Below are 19,994 nucleotides of genomic sequence, written 5' to 3'. Positions count from 1 at the left end.
CTCTTAAGGCTAATGGTTACTCCGACTACACAATCCGCAAAGCCATCACTCCAACCATCAAGAAGGATCCTGTTGAGGAGCCTTTCAAAACCATCACCTTACCCTACATTGCTGGGGTCACAAAAAAGATCTCCAAAATCCTGATTAAACACAAGATCCAGGTCCGATTCAACACAGTACATAAAATCCGTGATCTGGTCCCGTCTGTAAAAGATGTGGTTCCAGACATACAGTACCCTGGCGTCTACAAACTAAGTTGCCTCTGTGGTAGCAGTTACATTGGAGAAACCAAACGACATGTCTCGGACCGCATCCGTGAACATAAAGCAGACCTGAAACACGGTAGGACAAACACCTCAGCCGTGGCAGATCACTGTTACAATTCAGTGGGCTCACAAGACAGAGGTTCTCTGCAAGCCATCTGGCTACCATGAGAGATTCGTTCATGAGGCGATCCACATATACAAACACAGAAACAATTTCAACCGAGAAGATGGATTCTGGCTCAGCAATCATTGGAAGGACGTAATAAACCATTTCGGATCTTAACTGATTGTGTTCACGTTTACGGTGACTTTCAGACCGCAGTCCACTCACTGGCATTGACTATATATCTTTTATTCTCCGCAGGGAATGGATTCTTTGCTCTGCTGCAAGTCTCCTACCACCACTCTCCCATTGACATATTTCGTTGCTTCCTCTTAGTACCTTACACGCGAGGGTCAATGGTATAGTGTATAGCAGATTGTATAATAATAAATAGTATAAAAGTGTAATGTTTAATACAATGTATAAGATAATATATAGTATCGTAATTGTATAGTGAATATACAGCAGTGTGGTATACAGTAGGGTGGGTAGAATAATACATAGTGCAATATTACAATGTATAGTCTAAGGTATAGGGTGGTGTATAGTAAAACAGTATATAATTTAATGTTGGGTTTGTCTATGGCAGTATATAGTACGGGGTAGACCCGTGTGATGTAAGAGAAAAAAGTTTAGCTGGAAGCATATTATATTTTTTTCGACATAGAATTGTAATGTATTACTTACTGTTAGTAGCTCAGCTTATTGGAGCGTGTATTTAGTATTCTGATGATACTGATGTTTATACTTTAGTTTTTTTTTACGTGGTGCTTTAGTTTCTGCAGCTCCATACTATTGTAGTAGAGTTAACTACTCGATGTTCACAAACTGGGAAAGCAAATCGTTAACAAGGTTTTCCCGCTCAAACTAACGGTCAGGGTCTCACAAGCTGTGAGAGCTGACCGTAAACAAGGTTTTCCCGCGCGACCTAACGGTCAGGGTCAGATAGGGTGAATTGGGATCCTAAAGCAGATTGGGAACGACCAATCACAGGGTTCCACAAGGTGGCCGGGGATTGGACAACCCGGCCACGAACAAGTATAAAGCCAGAGTGCTCAGAGCTCTGGGGGAGTTCGACTACACGAAGACCCAAGACGGCGGAAGAAGCCTAGGACCCTGGACCAAGCCCTCCAGCCCTTATAAGGGCTAGGGTTCAGTGTAACCAGTGGTCGGGAAGACATCCCCTAGGTCCAGTCAGAGGACACTGAAAGAGCGGGATATTAAGTAGCCTGTAGGGTGCGGAGGCTTGTACGTTCTGAGTGTAATGGGTGAGGGGACCGTATACCCCTCAGTGCATAGAGACTGTGTTCATAAGACGAATAAATGTGTGTGCTACAAAAGACGTTGAAGAGTCCGTCTGTACAACACTACACTATTAACATTCCTTCCCTTTATTAATGCTAACCATACTCCCTCCCTTTGATGCTGCTAATCCTGCATAATGCACAGGCATATTATGACTTTGAAACCCCCCGCCCACCTTCTACGCATTCCACAAGTAATGACTAATCCCATATCTGCATTTACCATAAATATGCTAAATTTCTCTTGATATGCAAATTCTTTTGTCAAGGCACTCTTCTCCCTCCAACCCAGCTTAAATATACGATCCAAGCCGAATGGTGTTTCATTCAGACGCTGTCTTTCCGACAGACCTGTTCTTCACCTGAGGACGGCTGCTTGCGTTGTGGCCGAAACATCGTGAGAATTATTTTATTATGATTTATTTTTATTATTTATTATTTCCCTTCTACGTGACTACCAAAAGAACCAAGAAGATGACACGTTCCACTTAATTAAATAGGCTTTTTAATAAATGTTTCTCCTACAACATCAGAGTGCAGCGGTACAATGGCAATAGTTTAAAGCGATTTGAAGCATGTTTTTTTTTTGGGGGGGGGGGGCAGAGCTTTGTGACGTAATATTTGAGGGGGGGTCTGACTTTTTGTGACGCCGTGTGACGATGGGGGAGGGGGGGGGGTCAAAAATCGTCCAAAATCGTGTGACGTCATTTATGGACGGCCCCTTACCAGTTGTATTGACGGTATCAGGCACACTGGACTCATCAAAGCAGGTGGGGGGGATTATTTTCTTTGGGGGTGGTGGGGGGTGGCGGGGGGGGGGTGGCCAGGTTATTGCCATTCTGGGCTCAGGAATGTAAGATTCTTCTAAGGTTTAGGAATGGGCCCCATGCACGTGCTGTATTCTTCTTCCTTGTCTCTGAGCTTATAGCTCAGATCCTCCAGTGCTGAGATTGGGCCTAATCTATAAACCGTTTTTAATTCACCAGGTAAGGCCCACTGAACTGTATATCTCTTTTATAAGAAGCGACCTGGCCACAAACGATAACTCAACAAGGTGGCTTATCATGTGGAAATGTATAGCAGCCAAATAATCCTAACGCACGTTTCTAAATGTGAAGTGAAAAATCGGAGGACCCAGAGAAAAATCCACACGAACCAGAGGTTAAATATGCAAACTCCAAATATACAAGTGTCAGGGTCGGGATTTAACCCACGATTGTCATGAATACCAGCAAGGGAGATACCATCTCGCCACCATGATAGTATCAGCCTGCTCACAGATGACTGGCCACACCAAAACATTGCGTGTTACATTTGGTTTCCACTTAATATGGCTAATTTACAGCGGTGGTTATTAACAAAAAAAATTGCCACAAGACCAATAGTTTCATAGCAGAGTGAGTGGTGGGAAAGTGCGCCCCTTACTGTGTGTATGACACAGGAATTCTCCGTGGAGATCCTGGAAGAAAGGACATAAAACTTCCACGGCCTTCCTCTGACATACACTATTCCGTGAGATATCCAAACGGATTCATCGTCTCACGTACGTGATGCCAAACGCACACGAAGAAATTGGGGGGGGGGGGGGCAGTGGGAAAGTACCAAAAATCACCAACCATTAAAAAAATGCGTCTGTTTTTTTCATATAAATACCCTCGAATGGCAATGGACTGCAGCAAGAGAGAATAATTTCTGCGTTTTTTTTACATGGGGGAGAGAGGGGGCAGTGGTAGGTACGCAAGCACCTCAATCATTTTAAGAAGTGAGTTCTAAGTTAAGCCCATTTGCGTCACGTTCAGCTTGACGTTGCATTATATCGAGTCTAATTTTAGTTTCACCTTTTGTCTGTGACTAAGCCGATTGCTTTTTTTACATTTCTAGAAGAACGATAAATGATCTTCGCCATACCTTTCGTGCCAAGATGCTGCAAATGCGAAAACAATAGGAAGAAATCAACCGAATCAGGACCGGGCCTGGCCGATGCGGCCACCTGATGCTACAAATGACGCGTCGAAGATTCGGCGGCGTGCGAGTGCGTGGCCACCATTCCAAAATCATCGACCCGCGTCGTAAACACTCCGCCGCCGCTGTGTTCACTGCCTTAAAGGAGGAATGGACGAGATCCACTCTGCGTCTGAACAGACACATTGAGTGGATAGAAATTTGAAAACGACATATTGAATCTGCTGCTATGAATCCATACGAAAGAAGGAACAAATGACTGAGCGTAAAACGTGATTTATAATTAAGACAGGTAAACTTGTTTTGCCTAAACAAAATAAGACAGCAACGTAATTAATTCACGATAGGATGAATTAGAGCGGTGGACAAGAATAGGATGGACTTTTTATAAACACCACCCTCGCCGCAATGGCGAGATGTTGACTACCTCGCCTGGTATACAGGAGGTCGTGGGTTCAATCTCAATCCTGACACCTGTATATTTGGAGTTTGCATATTCTCCCCGTGGTTATGTGGATTTTTCTCCGAGTCCTCCGGGTTTTCCCTCCACATTTATAAACATGCGTTTAGCGTATTTGCCTTATCTACATTTCTGCATGATAAGTCACTTCTGAAAAGGATCCATATAACACAGTAAGGCCTTATCTGGTAAAATAAAAATATATAACGATGTGCCTTAGAAGAGAGTTTTCAATCAGTGAGTATTGCCCACTCTGACAATACGGATCGGAAACATGGATACTAACACAGTAGTCGAACAAATAAAAAGCTAATAAGGAGATTTGCATCATTAGGTTTGAGAGATAAGAAAGAGGAACACATGGATAATCAAACAAACACAAATCAGAGATGTCATCTTGACTATTGAGAACAGAAATCGAATCTGTAAATGACGATCCAACCATTATATAAACGGAGTGGTAGCTCCTGAAATCTCTCATTTACTTGATACAGCTGTCGTGGCTGTGACGGTTCCACCTGAAGACGGAAGCTTGTGTTGCCTCCGAAACGTCGTGATTTTTATTTGATTTTACTTTTATTAATTTTAATGTTTTACCTACGTGACTTTACCGAAAAAAACGAAGAATATGAATCCCTGCAGTCACGAAAGCTTCAAATCTAGAATTCAAATCTAGGATTTAAAAAATCCTATCATAACAGAAAAATGGTGCACACTGAAAAACTACAAGTTTTAAACAACCCACAGAAACGTGTACAAAGGGCACTCGGCCTTTGGGCACTATGCAAAAAAATCGTCAGTTCCTATCAATGTGCTTGCACCTCTTCGGAAACTGCTAAATGGTGCTTTCATGCTGCATGAAAGGCACGCGCGTGTGCGTTGTTTGAAGCACTTGGAGGTATACCTTGGGCTTTGGCAGGAACACATCTCCAGGGGAGATGGAGGCCCCAAGGATGAGGCTGGTGATGAAATTCTAGATTTGAAGCTTTCGTGACTGCAAGGATTCATATTCTTAGTTTTTTTCGGTAAAGTCACGTAGGTAAAAAATTATAATTTATAAAAGTTAAAGTATTTTATTTTTATTTTACTTTCATGAATTTTTTTTTACCTACGTGACTTTACCGAAAAAACCTAAGAATATGGTGATGAAATCGCAGCAGAATGAATGAACGACCCCGAGTGGATTGATGCGCCCTGGAGATGCGGCAATGACTTAAATTCAGTTTCTATGCAGCATGAGATGAATGGCAGCAGTCGCAGGATCATTAGAAAAAGGCGACTTCATGAGAGAGATTATCAGCGAGCAGTGGATAGAACGCCTACAACAGTTTAATTCCACCCTGGGAGTGACCGTGCCCACTATAAGGACTTCCCCTGACCATCATTCATTTTTATTGATGGGGCTTTAAGCAGGCACGAGGGTGGTTCGGTGGGAATGGGGTTCTTGACGAATTACTTATCACAAAGGGAGTAAGATGGATCGTAGTATTGCAGAACCGTGATAAATGTGCATTGCATACAACAACCTTCATCCAACAGGGGATAGACAATGGCTGAAAATCTCTCCGATGCATTATTGGGTTGTGCCGCAGATTTGCCGGTGTGACGTCCAACGTTTCACCCTATGTGCTGGGAGCTTGTTCAATACATGAACACGAACGGACAATCATCATCATCATGATGAGTTCAATCCAGACCCTCGCGCCCACTGCTGTATATTTGGAGTTTGCATGTTCTCCCCGTGGTTGTGTGGATTTTCTCCGGGTCCTTCGGGTTTTCCCTTCACATTTATAAGCATGCTTTAGAGTATTTGGCTGCTATAAACTTCCATACGATAAGCCACTTCGTTGAGCTATCTTTTGTGGCCAGGTCGCTTCTGAAAAAAAGAGATATACAATTCAGTCGGCCTTACCTGGTAACATTTACAAAAACTAGTTTAGTTTATTTTTTTTTGATTGTCCGTTAGAATTGCGATCTTCTTTTTCTCAGCAGGAGAGTGTTCCTGTTACACGGTTCCGTAGCCGCGTAACAGGAATGTTTGTATATATATACGCGCACGTCACTGATACACTGCAACAACAAACAGCACACAAACGTCACACCTGGATGGCTTTGGACAAGAAATGACAACCGTGCGCTGTGACGGATGAAGGGTGGGCGGGGGATATGTTGTAAGACAAGACAAACGTTACCCATCCCCATCCGAGAGCGTCACAAAGTTCAGACCCATTTTTGTGATGATAAACTTCGTAATCTCTTACCCATCTAAAAGAAGAAAAACGCGTTTCTTCACAGTGAAGGGTAGTCGGTAGGCAGATCGGTCGGTAAAGAATGCGTGCGCAAAAGCCCCCCAGGGATGAGTTGAAAAACACGTCGTCCGTGCGTAGGGGCTTCGCGTTTACGAACCACACCCACGAATACCACCCACCCCTTCCCCAGCACCGCCGCCCCTACCCCAGCCAAACCCATCTCCACCCCACCACTACCGGTGGCGAACCTTTTGTGTCTTCTCCTGTGTACTCCATTTCACTGGCAGAGGCCACGCGGTGATGCACTCCAACAGCCCCCCTCCCCTTCCAATAAAGTCTAGCTTTTATTTGTTTTGTTGGTGGTTACCATGGGGGGGGAGGGGGTTTAACATTTCAAGAACCTGTCCAGATTTATTTTCGTGTCTATTATTCTTTTGTCTGGTAGCGCATCTCAAGATACGCAGCTGGTTAAATAAAAAAAGACAGATTATAATCTATTTATAAATGCTGTGGCAGATATGGTGTTCTTCGTGCGTGCGGCGCAGAGCAACTTGGTACGAATCCAAGGTTCGCCTCGATTTATGCGGGTTCGGTCTGTGCGATTTGTCGTAAATGCGGCAAATATATTTCTACCCAAAATTCGCTGTTATATGCGGTTCCAATGCACTCGGCTATGCGATGGGATGCCGGACAACATTGTTAGTGTATCGTATGCTCTCCTTGTGCAGGCAGCCGTATCCCCCTGCGATTTCGCTTCGAGAGCCCTTGTTTTTCGAAACGGATCTGCCGCATAAAACGAGGGAAACGTCTATGAATTGGTAAAGTGGCGGGTGACACCTTTCACAAAACAGTATTTGCCGATAATGTATACAGCATTTAAATCAATTGCCATTCGGCCCTTTGTCAAGCTACTGCTGGATGAAGGGCACCTTGAACCGTGTCGGGCAAAGGGGTTGTTTAACATATTCTTAGTTATTTCGGTCAAGTCACGTAGGTAAAAAAGTGAAATTAAAATTAATAAAAATAAAATAATAAAATAATTGTATTAATTTTAATTTCATTTTTTACCTACATGACTTTACCGAAAAAACTAAGAGTATGAATCCTTGCAGTCACGAAAGCTTCAAATCTCAGGTTGTTTAACCATATTTCACCACTGATCAGTGCTGGTTGGTGAATAACAGACTCGTCACCGATGATAGTTTAGGTCGCTAGTTTTATAGCAGTGCGCTAACCACTGTGCCACTGCTCCAGGCTTGAATTAGTCCACGCTTAAGTCCATCTTCTACAGTCACTGTTAAGATTTACATGATGAATCGCTGTCACGTGTACGTTATTACAGTGCCGTATATAAATACACACACAAAACACAACCTTTATGTGTCAACATTCTTTTTTTAATACTCTGTAAATATGTACATCACATACTTGTGGACCATGCATTTCTTTATTTGTATACCTGCTTTACGATTATTTATTCCGTGATGAACCGGCATGTGTTTGCCACCGCATCGAGAGAAAATTCCGAGACATCACTTTGCTCCAAATCGAGCATCCAAACCAAACAGAGCACTCCCACCTCGGGGCCTTTCGCGGTTGTAAACGCGCGCGGCCATGCTCGGGGTATTTGACCATCTCTTCTTTCTCAGGAATTTCTTTTGTGTGGGGTAGATCACCGGGATTTCCCAGGGAAGGTTTCAAACCGGAACGATCCAAAAAAACGCTCACAAGACGAGACGAGACGGCTCACCCACAACCCGATTACGTTCAGTGCATTCGCATCCGGACGCCACCTTTTTTTCCCCAGTGAGTGTCTGACATGAAGCGAGTTTTTATGTATTACATAGATGCAAACAAAATAGCGGCACATGCTACTACTAGGACCATTGCCCGAGACGTTTATCATATACATTTTTATGTTACTGTGTTGTTTTTTACGAGTGTGTTTAGGGTTGCTATTTGTGCTTGTGCATCAACGCAGCAACAGCGGCAGCAGCACAAACATAACTCGTCTAAATAAATCAAACAACAGTATCCAATAAACACATGCAACGTTGGCTCAACATTGGCCCATAGGTTCCAACCACATAGAACGTTGCATGATTGCTGGGCAGTTTGGAAGTAGACAAATTATTTGGCCAAAAATTAATTGCCACTTTAGAATTTACAGACCTGCGCTCAAACCGCTGCTTGACGAAGATCTCACCACCAGACGCCGTGTTAGTCGTGATGGGTTGTCTGACCATACTTCACCACGCTGGTCGGTGAAGGTTGGGGATGTGGCGTTGGTGCGGAGGGAATGGATGGGTAGGCCCAGAACCGGTTCAGATATCACTCCCTACTGATGTTTGTTATACTTGGACGGCAATCTAACTATACAGGACTGACACAGTCAACCATCACAACGGCGTGAATGCAAAGGGGCTTCTCCACATGTTTGACGCTGTGAGCACGTGCACGAACTCATGTTGACTCAGCCTCAAATGAGTACCAGGCGGGATGTGTAAACATCGCCACGAGAGACAAAAGCGGCCGGGCGTTGATGCTGGTCACCCACTTCGTGTGCAGTTCCGGCCCTCATCAGTGTTCTCTTACACCAACTTGCCCCCACAGGTATGTTAAGGCTATACGGGAGCACCTTTGTCCTTTGACGAACTCATGACTTACAACGCGCTGTCCAAACATATCGCCACAAACTACGTATGGCGTTCCATCCTCTTTGCCATGGGCGCTCCGAATGAAATTAGGGTTTATATTTGTGGAATGCAGGCAAACAGGTTGGTCTTACAATTAGCCACCGATGGCGCATGTGATAGTTGTTGGCGATGCACATTGTCTAACACCCCCCCCCCCCCATCTGACGTACAAGGCAGGGTGCGGTGACTTGTTCTGGGTGAGGGTGGGGGTGAAATGGCTACAAAAGCAACAGCGGGCACAGGCTTGCTGTTGATATCTCGCTGACTAGCTACCCGCAAAAAGGATCTCCAGCATCCGTTTTGTTTTCGTGGGGAAGAGACGTTGTTCGATTTAATATTTCTCTGCCCATCATCGCTCACGTCTCCAAGCGCCCGGTGTTTCAAGTCGAGAAACTGCAGCAACGTCTGTTGCCCTGTAAGTTGAAGTTCCTACTTGATTAGGACGGTCAGAGTTTCTGAGAAATGCATATATATTTGGTAATGATTGTATAAGCTTATAGATCGAGTGTTTTTATTTGAATTTGTTATTTTACTTGCAGGTTCATTGCTGGTTGGTGTTCCTAGAACTTTTACAATATTCAGTTTGCTTTTAAATGGTTTAAATGCCTCTTGTAAAAGCCGTCCGTCGTTTAAAATATATATGAATTGTTTCGCCTGTCTAACCACTTTTTTATATACAGGCACTAATTTGTAAGTTGACTGCGTTTTTGAAGCTTGTAATTCATTGCGTTAGATTTTCTATTTGCTAGCCGAGCTTGTTATAAGGCCTGGGTTTGCTCAAGTAATTTTTTCATTACAAACTGTAAAGTTGCTTATCAGATTTGACAAGTTTAATGTTGAATTTGGGGTGTCCGCATACAGCAGTTGTAGAAAGTGAAAAGGTACACTATAAAATGTATATAAACGTAAAAACTACTGCTATTTTTATCTCGAGTGATTGTTATTTGATTTTGTTACACGGATAAGATTCGGCCTTGGGCTGATTTTTACAAGCATGACTTGAGGAAGACCGAGGTTGAATAAATTTAAGTTGCAGGAGCTTATAAATCATAACATTGCAGACGCCGAGTAGCAAATACAGTTTTAGGAAAATAGCATTCAAGTCGCGCAACATTTAAGTAATACTGGCAGGCAACGCAGAAATATAATCTACTAAACTCGCGTGGTGGGGTTCATTAACTATGCGCAAGGAAAGGGGCATTCTAAATCAAGGAAGGAATTTTAAAAGGTATTTTAATGACTATAACAAATTGACTTTATGTCAAGTGAAAAATTACTCCTTATGGATTGCAATTTTTTTGGTGTTTAAACAGCGCGGCGGAATTTGCGTGGTTCACTCTTTGTGTTTTATCAATCACGCTCATGCGTGTTTGGAAAATTAAATAAAAGGTGTTACTTCAAATGCGCATGTGTGGGTAATTGAGCGATAATGTGGCGGTTAGCGCGCTGTGCTACGAACCCGGCGGTCCGAGTTCGATTCCCGCTCAGTGACGATTATCTCAACCGGTACTTGGCCTCTCCCCTAGATCTACTCGGCCGCAAATAAGTACCTGGTGCGGTGTGTAAACATCGCCATTGGGGAGACGAGGAGAGCCGGGTGTGGTGCAGGCCACCCACCCAGCCACCCTCTCGTGTGCCGTGCTCTCTGTTTGAGGCTATATGGGGGGATTTTTGTCTTTGTAATTTACATTAAACAGTTACTTGTACACTACTGTGTAACCATTCCTATCTGGACAACTTGGTGTTTATATATTTTTCGAAAACATGAGACCACATTGCCATTGTGGGAATGATGCCCATGGTGTTTCTTGTTTAAATATATTAAGCACGCTTTGCTGTACACGGTGTTCAAACGCTTATTATAAAATCGCGAACGTAAATGTGTGCAAACGATGGACATGCATCGCAGTTTGGAATTATTTTGTGGAAAAGAAAATCTGCATCGGGGATCTACATACAACCTGCGGCTCCAAAGCCGCATGCAGCTCTTTAAGGACCGTTTTGTAAGGTTGTTTATCTATTAAGGACCGTCCGAGATTCGCGTACATTATGTACAACTTTTCCTGGGGTCTTTCGGTAAAGTCGCGTAGATGGGGTCTTTGAACCTATCTACGTGAAAGACCCAAAGAATATGAATCCCTGCAGTCACGAAAGCTTTAAGTCAAGATATAGACACGCCGTACATACACTATATTGAAGGGGGTTTATTTTACACGCTTTTATTTAACTCACTGTGTCTGTCGTTGTCGTATCCTCAAATCTTGTAATTCAATTATTACCCACTTTCCAATGTGGTATCGACTGCAAACTTGGTACACTTATGTCATACTGATGACAATACTATATTCTATCATAAAAAATGAAAAACATATTTTAAAACATTCTTTTTTTCCCCGAAAAAAAAATTGGTTGCCGAACCATGATCCGGTCCGATCGTGCCGACTAATGGCAGTGTACGTAGATTCAGAGTAAGCGAGATAAATGTAACGTGTGCAATGCAGTTGGTGTAGTATATTGGCGTGTCCCCTTGGTGTAAACGATTTAAATGCGTCCCCCTAGCCAATTCTGTTGTAGCCCAGCGCTTTCGGCTTGTAGGTCGCGGTGCATTTGTTACCACCTGCACACGCTATGGTTGTACACCAATGGTACAATGATTTTAGAAAATGAATCGTCGACAGAAAGTCTGTTACGGAGAGCAGATGTAGATTCCTCTTGAACAAACATGCACATTGGGCTTTAAGATCTTTTAATAGTTCTGTGGTGCCTATGCAAACTTGTATGCAAATCCTTAATTGTGGGGCGTCTCTTAACACTGACCATTTGCATTGCACATAATAAAGGTGTGGCGTTTGCCTCTCTCAATGGCCTTTGGTTGAGGGTAAATGTTACTTTGCGTTGTGTGCATCTATTCAGACCTACTGATCCCGCCTGAGATTAAACCCTTTGTTTAAGAGGGGGTAATGCTCGGAGAATAACAGGTCCGGGCAGTTTAGATCACTTTTGTGGGAATACTTATTGTGCGTTCCAAGGTGTGATATTTTAAACTATAGTGCACGTGTTTAATTGTTGCTCGCTTATAAGAGCACTTGCCCCCCTAACGGTTTGTATAGTTTTAGGGGAAATAGCTGTCCCTGATTACGAGGCAGTTTGGTTTTTTTTTATGAGCCTGGGATATTGTGCTTGTTTCTCCTGCGAAAGTGTTGACTTAAACAATCTAATCCGTTACATATCCGGTCTACAAGAACAAGAGACTTGATAACACGGATTAACATTCATCCTGAAATATAAAAGTAACTACTGCTTTTAATCGACCATCAAAATGGACAAGTCAAGTTATATATATTTTACAAGCATCGGGGAGGACTAAACTAATGGAACAATTCTAAGTCGCAAAGGGACAAAAGTGAAAACTGGTGAGAGAAATAAAAACAACTGCAAATCTTTTTTTACGTCTAAACAAATGTTATAATTTCCCAAAATGTTTCATTGAAATATGAAGCTTATTTAGATAAATATGAACAATGGTTTTATTCCTTAATGATACCAGACACCAAAAAAAAGACCTGGTTTTAAATAAGTTGAGCAAACATTTCCAAGGTCATCTAGATTGTTTTTTGCCAGATTACAAGGTCGTACCAAGGTTACTCGGCATTGCTATTAAACATTGAGCGTTGAATGTACGTATTGTTGTTAAATGTTTATCGTATTAATAATATTCAACCCTTGTGCCGTGTTATCGATGCTGTTTGACAATAGGGGACATCCATTTAGTAGGTACGCAAAAATCTGTCAACTTGACCCCTCTCTGTACGCACGCGGACTTTTTACACCCCCCCCCCACCCCGAATCCTATAAAACGGCCGATATTTAATCCACGCAGAAACGATCAAGGATTAATAATATTAACGTGTTTTAAGCAAACAGTCCACCGCCGGCTGCATTAAAGAATTAAGTTGCGTACCCTGGCCACTTATTTTGCCGAGCTGCGTGATAGCTGCAGTCAGGGGCACGGTGGCACTCGAAGTGACGCCTCTCCCACAGTCCCACTTCTCCCGGCAGTACTTGTTGTCTCACAGCTGAAGGAACTGAACTGTGGCTCATTCGAAGGCCAATGTAGACGAATTATTATCGAGGCTTCACCCCCCCCCCCCACCCGTTTCTTTTGCGTACGTACATTGTCCCCACACGGGTCGGTGTGAGTTGGTGAATATGTGGTTGAGGTTGGTGGGGAGTGGCGGCACGGTAGGGCACAAGACCAGGTTGAGTACCAGCCACCGATGTTTGCCATGGCCAGGAATCGGTCATGTTTGCTACGTAATTGTGAAGTGTGCTAACCACCACTCCGCTCCATCATCACGACTGTGTCCTGAAACGGTTTATTTTGTTCGTGTCAGGGAAACGACTAACAATGTCCGTTTCACAAATACAAAGGAGGCATCCAATAAATTCCACATACGGTAACGTTTGTACACTTGGCTACTTCTGACGCAGTCATCTGGCTCCTTAACCACCTCAATTTAACATTCAGTTGCTCTACTTTCTACAACAGCCATACAAAGTAGACCGATGGAATGCCCTATGTAGTAGGCCTGCTTGAGATTGATTCGGCAGCCAGAAAGCTTGCTAAACCAAATGTCCATTATTGGTCTGAGCCCACCAATTTCCAGCTGTCTTTACCACCTTGCAGGTGGCATATAAACTTCAGTGGTTACAATTTATTTACGTGGACCAATATTATGATGTTAACCACGTGAGATGATGAGTAACTTTTAAAATATCTCGCACATTTCGCCGTATAAATTGATAACTACGAGTGAGAGACGCGTTATCTAAGTGGGTTACGAATTGTCTTCTCTGGCTCACCGGTAACTATTGTGCAGTGCAACAAACATGACAACAGAGGGCGCATGCCTCCCATTGTTTAGAGACCATTTGCCACCGGTGTTTTAGTCAAGTCTTGAACGAATCGGCGACGACCAACCCAGAGGATTTTTGGTCAAGTGTCAGCCTGTGGACTTAATGGTACCCATTCCCCTTAGTTTATCCGTAATACAAAAAAAACCTGTTTTGGATATTGGTCGTGAAAGGGCCTACGTGTTAAACGTCAGTTTAGTTGACTAAAGCGGTAAAACATCGAGTTCACGCTCGGTTATAAAATTATTGGGGCGAATAGCGCACCATTTTACCCCCTCACTACTACCAATATCACGACGGCCATAAATTGAACACAATCTTTTGGCCACATCGTACGATTGTACATTTGAAAAACAAAGGTTTTTCGTTGCCGCGACTTTTAACAATTCCTTGGATTCCTGTCTGCCTGGCCGGCGCGCGAACGCGCGTGCGCAGGAAGTGACGCCACCGCGCACGTTTGCGTGATGACGTCACCACCATCTCACGTGCTGCGTCCGTGCGTGGTGACGTCATGCCCCCCCCCCCCTATAATTCCACCCTCAACTCCTGCATTGAATTTACGCGCGTAAATTGGCGGGAAAGACTCTCCTCATACATTATACTATGATTGCACTCCGTAAAATTTTGACTTGCAACTTTCGTGACTGCAGGAATTCGTATTCTATGGTTCTTTCGGTAAAGTCACGTAGATATAAGAGAAAATAATAACAAAAAAATTATAAAAATCAAGTGAATAAAAATATCACGACGTTTCTATCGCTTGTGTTGCGATCGAAACGTCGTGATATTTGTATCCACTTTATTATTATATTGTTATTTATATCGACGTGACTTTACCGAAATAACCATAGAATGTGCACTACGTTAGACAAAAGTTTTGCTCGCTGGAGAGATGGGGAGGGGAGTGGCAGTCTCGTCCAATGGACTGTGACGAGACGTTGACTACTTCACGTTGTCTACAGGAGAAGGGCCTCAGTTCGAACCCGACCCTGACGCCTGCTGCTGCTGCTGTATATTTGGAGTTTGTGGTGTCTCTTTCTCCCCGTGGTCGTGTGGGATGCATCTCCGGGTCCTCTGGGGTTTTTTTGTTTTCCCTCCACATTTAGAATGAACGCACGTTTAGATTATGTGGGTGCTATACATTTCCATACGATAAGCCATTTCGTTGAGATGTCATTTGTGGCCAGGTCGCTTCTGAAAAAAAATAGATTTTTATAGCTCGGTGGGCATTGCCTGTTAAAAGAAAAGGAAACATTTGTTTTAGTTTTAAAAAGGGAAATAATAAAATAAAAGTATAAAATTCTCACGACGTTTAGATTGCAACACAAGCAATCGTCATCAGGTGTGAAAAACGTGAGAATTTTATTGTTTTATTTTATTACTTCCCTTCTACGTGACTTTACCGAAAGAACAAAAAATACGAATCCCTGCAATCACGAAAGCTTTAAATCGAAATTTAGTTTAAAAAGTTTTAGTTTTTTATCATTATAATCGTTGACTTACCTCAGAGTTCCGTCTGCTGTGTAAAGGCCGACTGCCAAAGAACTCTAGCGTGCTTTTGGCCTACTCGTCCACGTTGACTCCATGTGTGATGTGCGATTTGGTCCTTGTCACATCTAGTTAATGTGCAGCGTTGTCGGATGCTGTCGGCGTGAATATAAAATGAAAGTGTTACGTGTTTTTGGAAGAGGTGGGCTTTACCCACACTTAACCCCACCACACGACCTGCCGATCGATTGTAACAGGCGTTGGCTGTCGACTTCGCTGCTGAGTGGGGATGGGCATTTTAACTTTTCCCCAATTTGTTTTAACTGCCGCGCCGGGAGATGGAATGGAACCTGGGCGCGATCTCTGGTTTTTCAAGGCAAATATTTCGGTGGTTAGGGTCATCAAGTGATCTTTGCTGATATTGCCTTTGCCAGTGATGTTAGCCGTGACCAGGAATCCCTATTCTGGTCACAAAAGTTACAAGTACTATGCATTTTTTTTTTTTACACGGTGTCCTTGTTCAAAAAAAAGCAAAGCTCATGAGGCAAATGTGTGGGGTTTTTATATGGTAAACACGGGGCACTCATTGCATATCCCATAGTCCAGATTTTGATGGCCAGAGCTTAGCCATTTGCGAAGCTAAGTGGATGGGATCTTCAAACATTTTCTTGCGCACTCCTTGCCCTCATTTAATTTGCACTTTTTTTTTATTTGCGAGCGTTTCGTTTTACAACTGTTAAATACCCTGCGAAATATTCCTTAAGGGCACCCTGTTACACCTCGGCAATATTGATGTTTGTTATGCTGCGCGCCACGGATCTCCCTTGTATAGTAGCCAAGCAACTGCCAAAAATACATTTTAAATTTTTTTGCAAGAAAAAAGGGGAAAACCTATTCTCATATTTTGGTACTGGCAAACGAGGTCCCATGATGTAGCTGCTCACCCCGAGCTCTCATTGTCTTTGTGCTGTCCGACTTTTGGCGTCCTCTGGTCTAACACCGTTTGAGACTACGCTCTAAAGAAGGCTGTCTCTGGTGTGGACCAATCGGTTTCAAAGACGATGCATATATTATCGGTGTTTTTTGTTTGCATTCTGACCAACAAGCATTGTGGTTAATGCAGTGACATGATTCCTTGTAAAAGGATTCAGTTTGGTGTTTTAACATCTTAACACAGCTGTTTTGTTTCCAGAAAAAAGGGGAAAACCTATTCTCATCCTTTAAAGTTGGTCACGAATTGGAATGTTCTGTTTACGTGACAAACCTGGCGGTGGCAGGTTTAACGACGCATGTATATTTACACGCTCAAACCCAACAAAAAAAACTTGTATTATCAACATTTAAGCTTCACTGCCTCGACTGGAATATCCCAGGTTTGCAGAGGTAGCCCTGCAGCGGGTCCGGTCAGCATCTTCGGCCCATGTGCTCACCCCTCCCGGGATTTTTGATAACCGCCAAAATAGCAACGGTGACATTAAATGAAGCCTTATTCTCTCCCCAGTGTGTGGCATTGCAGATTCATCTGGTGTTGCTGCACAACGCGAATAAAGAAATATGAAGGCGATCGAAGTATTCGGGCTCTACATCGTGTTCATTATTTTGCCTCTTGGACACTGTAAGTACCTTGTACATGAAGGAGGGTGGGTCTTTCGATTGACCATTTTTGTTCAATTTGACAAGATTTTCTCTTCCTTCAAATTAGCTTTCACTGCACCAACCCCATAATGACCAGTAAAAGTCCTGTTAACTCCTATGACAATGTTGGCTTTGGGAGGAAAGGGCACAGATGCCTTTGCCACTAGAGCCTATTACCGTACGTTCACTAAACAAAACCATAATCTGTTTTTCCATTGAAACCGTGACAATTCTTCACTGTGGGGGAGGGGTGATGTTTATTGCCCCAGGTAGTAAAATGTATTTAACCTTTTTTTTAAGCGAAGTGCTTGCGTTGTAAATTGCTCTTGTGACCATTTTCATTTGATTGAACCATCTTTATTATTTTTTTTGTCATGCTTTTGAGGGTTTTCTTCACCTCAAACTATTCGGTTTTATTGCAATCCTAAGCTTTGATAAAAAGATAATTTAAACTAAATTTTCAACATTGTACCAATTACATTAACATTCTCCCCTGATACACAATGTTCTCTAACCACGTTGAAATAAAGTAAATATAGGGTGTTTGTGCCAGCATCATTAAAATTTGTCTCTAACATACAATTCTTCCACATTGAACGACAGACTGCAGAAAAAGAAACAAGTATTTGAGAACAAACACAGAGCTGATATGATAAACTAAACTATAAACTAATTTTATTTTGCCAGGTAAGGCCCGCAGCTATATAGCTCGTTTTTCAGGAGCAACCTGGCCACAAAATGATAGCTCAATGAAGTAGCTTATGTGGAAATTTATAGCAGCCAACTACTCTAAAAGCATGTTTCTGAATGTAGAGGGAGAAACCGTGGCGCACCCAGCGAAAATGTATACGATTACAGGGAGAACGTGCAAACTCCAAATATACAACAGCCGTCGGGGTTGGATTCAAGTGACTAGGCAATGGATAATGATGTACAATTCGAGCATGTCCGCGTGTGTTTTACTTGTAGTTTTTAGCAAATGCTTCAGAAAAGGGCATGTAACAATTGCTTCAGAATTTTTATAAATAACAAAAATGTGACTATTTCCAATTCAATGTTTATTCTAAGGCTCACAATGTGTTTCTTCTTTCTTATTTGTGGTGTGAGCGATTGTCACAACAACAACGTGTAAAAAAAAATTGTACTGTTCCTGATTTTGTGACGGATTGTCTCGTCACTTAGGCAAGTTATCACACCCCAAGTATTTAGCATATAGCATTTAGCACAGTATTTTGTTGAGTAATGCCTTTTTTGATCAATGTTTTCTAAATTCAATTGCCATTTTCCATTTTTTGTTCCAGTGCAAAACACAACAATTTCTCCATCTGCAAATATAACTAATAGCAACTCCACCGAAGCATCAACACAGTTCAATACATCCGTATCATTTCTTCCAAACAATGAAACTTTGAATGCTACATCTGCCGCACCTGTAAATGGTTCAGCAGTAGCCATCACAACGTCGCCAGCGACATCTTTACAACCCAACGGAACGGTGACATCAAATATTTCAGCTGTGAACAGTTCTATAGAAACATCCACATCATTAAATGCAACTTCTGCACCATCAAGCCTGTCTCCCAATGGAACGGTGAACGAGACCTCCCCTGCCCCTCCATCAGCACCAGCTCCCAATGGAACAATGAACGAGACCTCCCCTGCTCCTCCATCAGCACCGGCTCCCAATGGAACAGTGAACGAGACCTCCCCTGCCCCTCCATCAGCACCAGCTCCCAATGGAACAATGAACGAGACCTCCCCTGCTCCTCCATCAGCACCGGCTCCCAATGGAACAATGAACGAGACCTCCCCTGCTCCTCCATCAGCACCAGCTCCCAATGGAACAATGAACGAGACCTCCCCTGCCCCTCCATCAGCACCAGCTCCCAATGGAACAATGAACGAGACCTCCCCTGCCCCTCCATCAGCACCAGCTCCCAATGGAACAATGAACGAGACCTCCCCTGCCCCTCCATCAGCACCAGCTCCCAATGGAACAATGAACGAGACCTCTCCTGCTCCTCCATCAGCACCAGCTCCCAATGGAACAATGAACGAGACCTCCCCTGCTCCTCCATCAGCACCAGCTCCCAATGGAACAATGAACGAGACCTCCCCTGCTCCTCCATCAGCACCAGCTCCCAATGGAACAATGAACGAGACCTCCCCTGCTCCTCCATCAGCACCAGCTCCCAATGGAACAATGAACGAGACCTCCCCTGCTCCTCCATCAGCACCAGCTCCCAATGGAACAGTGAACGAGACCTCCCCTGCTCCTCCATCAGCACCAGCTCCCAATGGAACAGTGAACGAGACCTCCCCTGCCCCTCCATCAGCACCAGCTCCCAATGGAACAATGAACGAGACCTCCCCTGCCCCTCCATCAGCACCAGCTCCCAATGGAACAATGAACGAGACCTCCCCTGCCCCTCCATCAGCACCAGCTCCCAATGGAACAATGAACGAGACCTCCCCTGCTCCTCCATCAGCACCAGCTCCCAATGGAACAATGAACGAGACCTCCCCTGCTCCTCCATCAGCACCAACTCCCAATGGAACAATGAACGAGACCTCCCCTGCTCCTCCATCAGCACCAGCTCCCAATGGAACAGTGAACGAGACCTCCCCTGCCCCTCCATCAGCACCAGATCCCAATGGAACAATGAACGAGACCTCCCCTGCTCCTCCATCAGCACCAGCTCCCAATGGAACAATGAACGAGACCTCCCCTGCCCCTCCATCAGCACCAGCTCCCAATGGAACAATGAACGAGACCTCCCCTGCTCCTCCATCAGCACCAGCTCCCAATGGAACAATGAACGAGACCTCCCCTGCCCCTCCATCAGCACCAGCTCCCAATGGAACAATGAACGAGACCTCCCCTGCTCCTCCATCAGCACCAGCTCCCAATGGAACA

At 43.7% G+C, this 19,994-nt stretch overlaps 1 long non-coding RNA gene across 1 annotated transcript; it reads left to right on the top strand.

Annotated features, from left to right (window-relative positions):
- The first annotated feature begins 9,284 nt into the window (after positions 1 to 9,284).
- On the top strand, positions 9,285 to 18,434 carry LOC144731522 (uncharacterized). The gene is made up of 3 exons (XR_013587963.1): positions 9,285 to 9,455; positions 16,944 to 17,057; positions 18,379 to 18,434. It is a non-coding gene; the product is annotated as an uncharacterized LOC144731522 (long non-coding RNA).
- Positions 18,435 to 19,994: the final 1,560 nt, after the last annotated feature.

This window comes from Lampetra planeri, chromosome 39 (assembly GCF_965212315.1).
Source record: "Lampetra planeri chromosome 39, kcLamPlan1.2.h2, whole genome shotgun sequence".
NCBI classification, from domain to species: Eukaryota; Metazoa; Chordata; class Hyperoartia; order Petromyzontiformes; family Petromyzontidae; genus Lampetra; species Lampetra planeri.
Note: the sequence above shows the minus strand (reverse complement) of the source record. Positions and strands in the feature narration are given on the sequence as shown.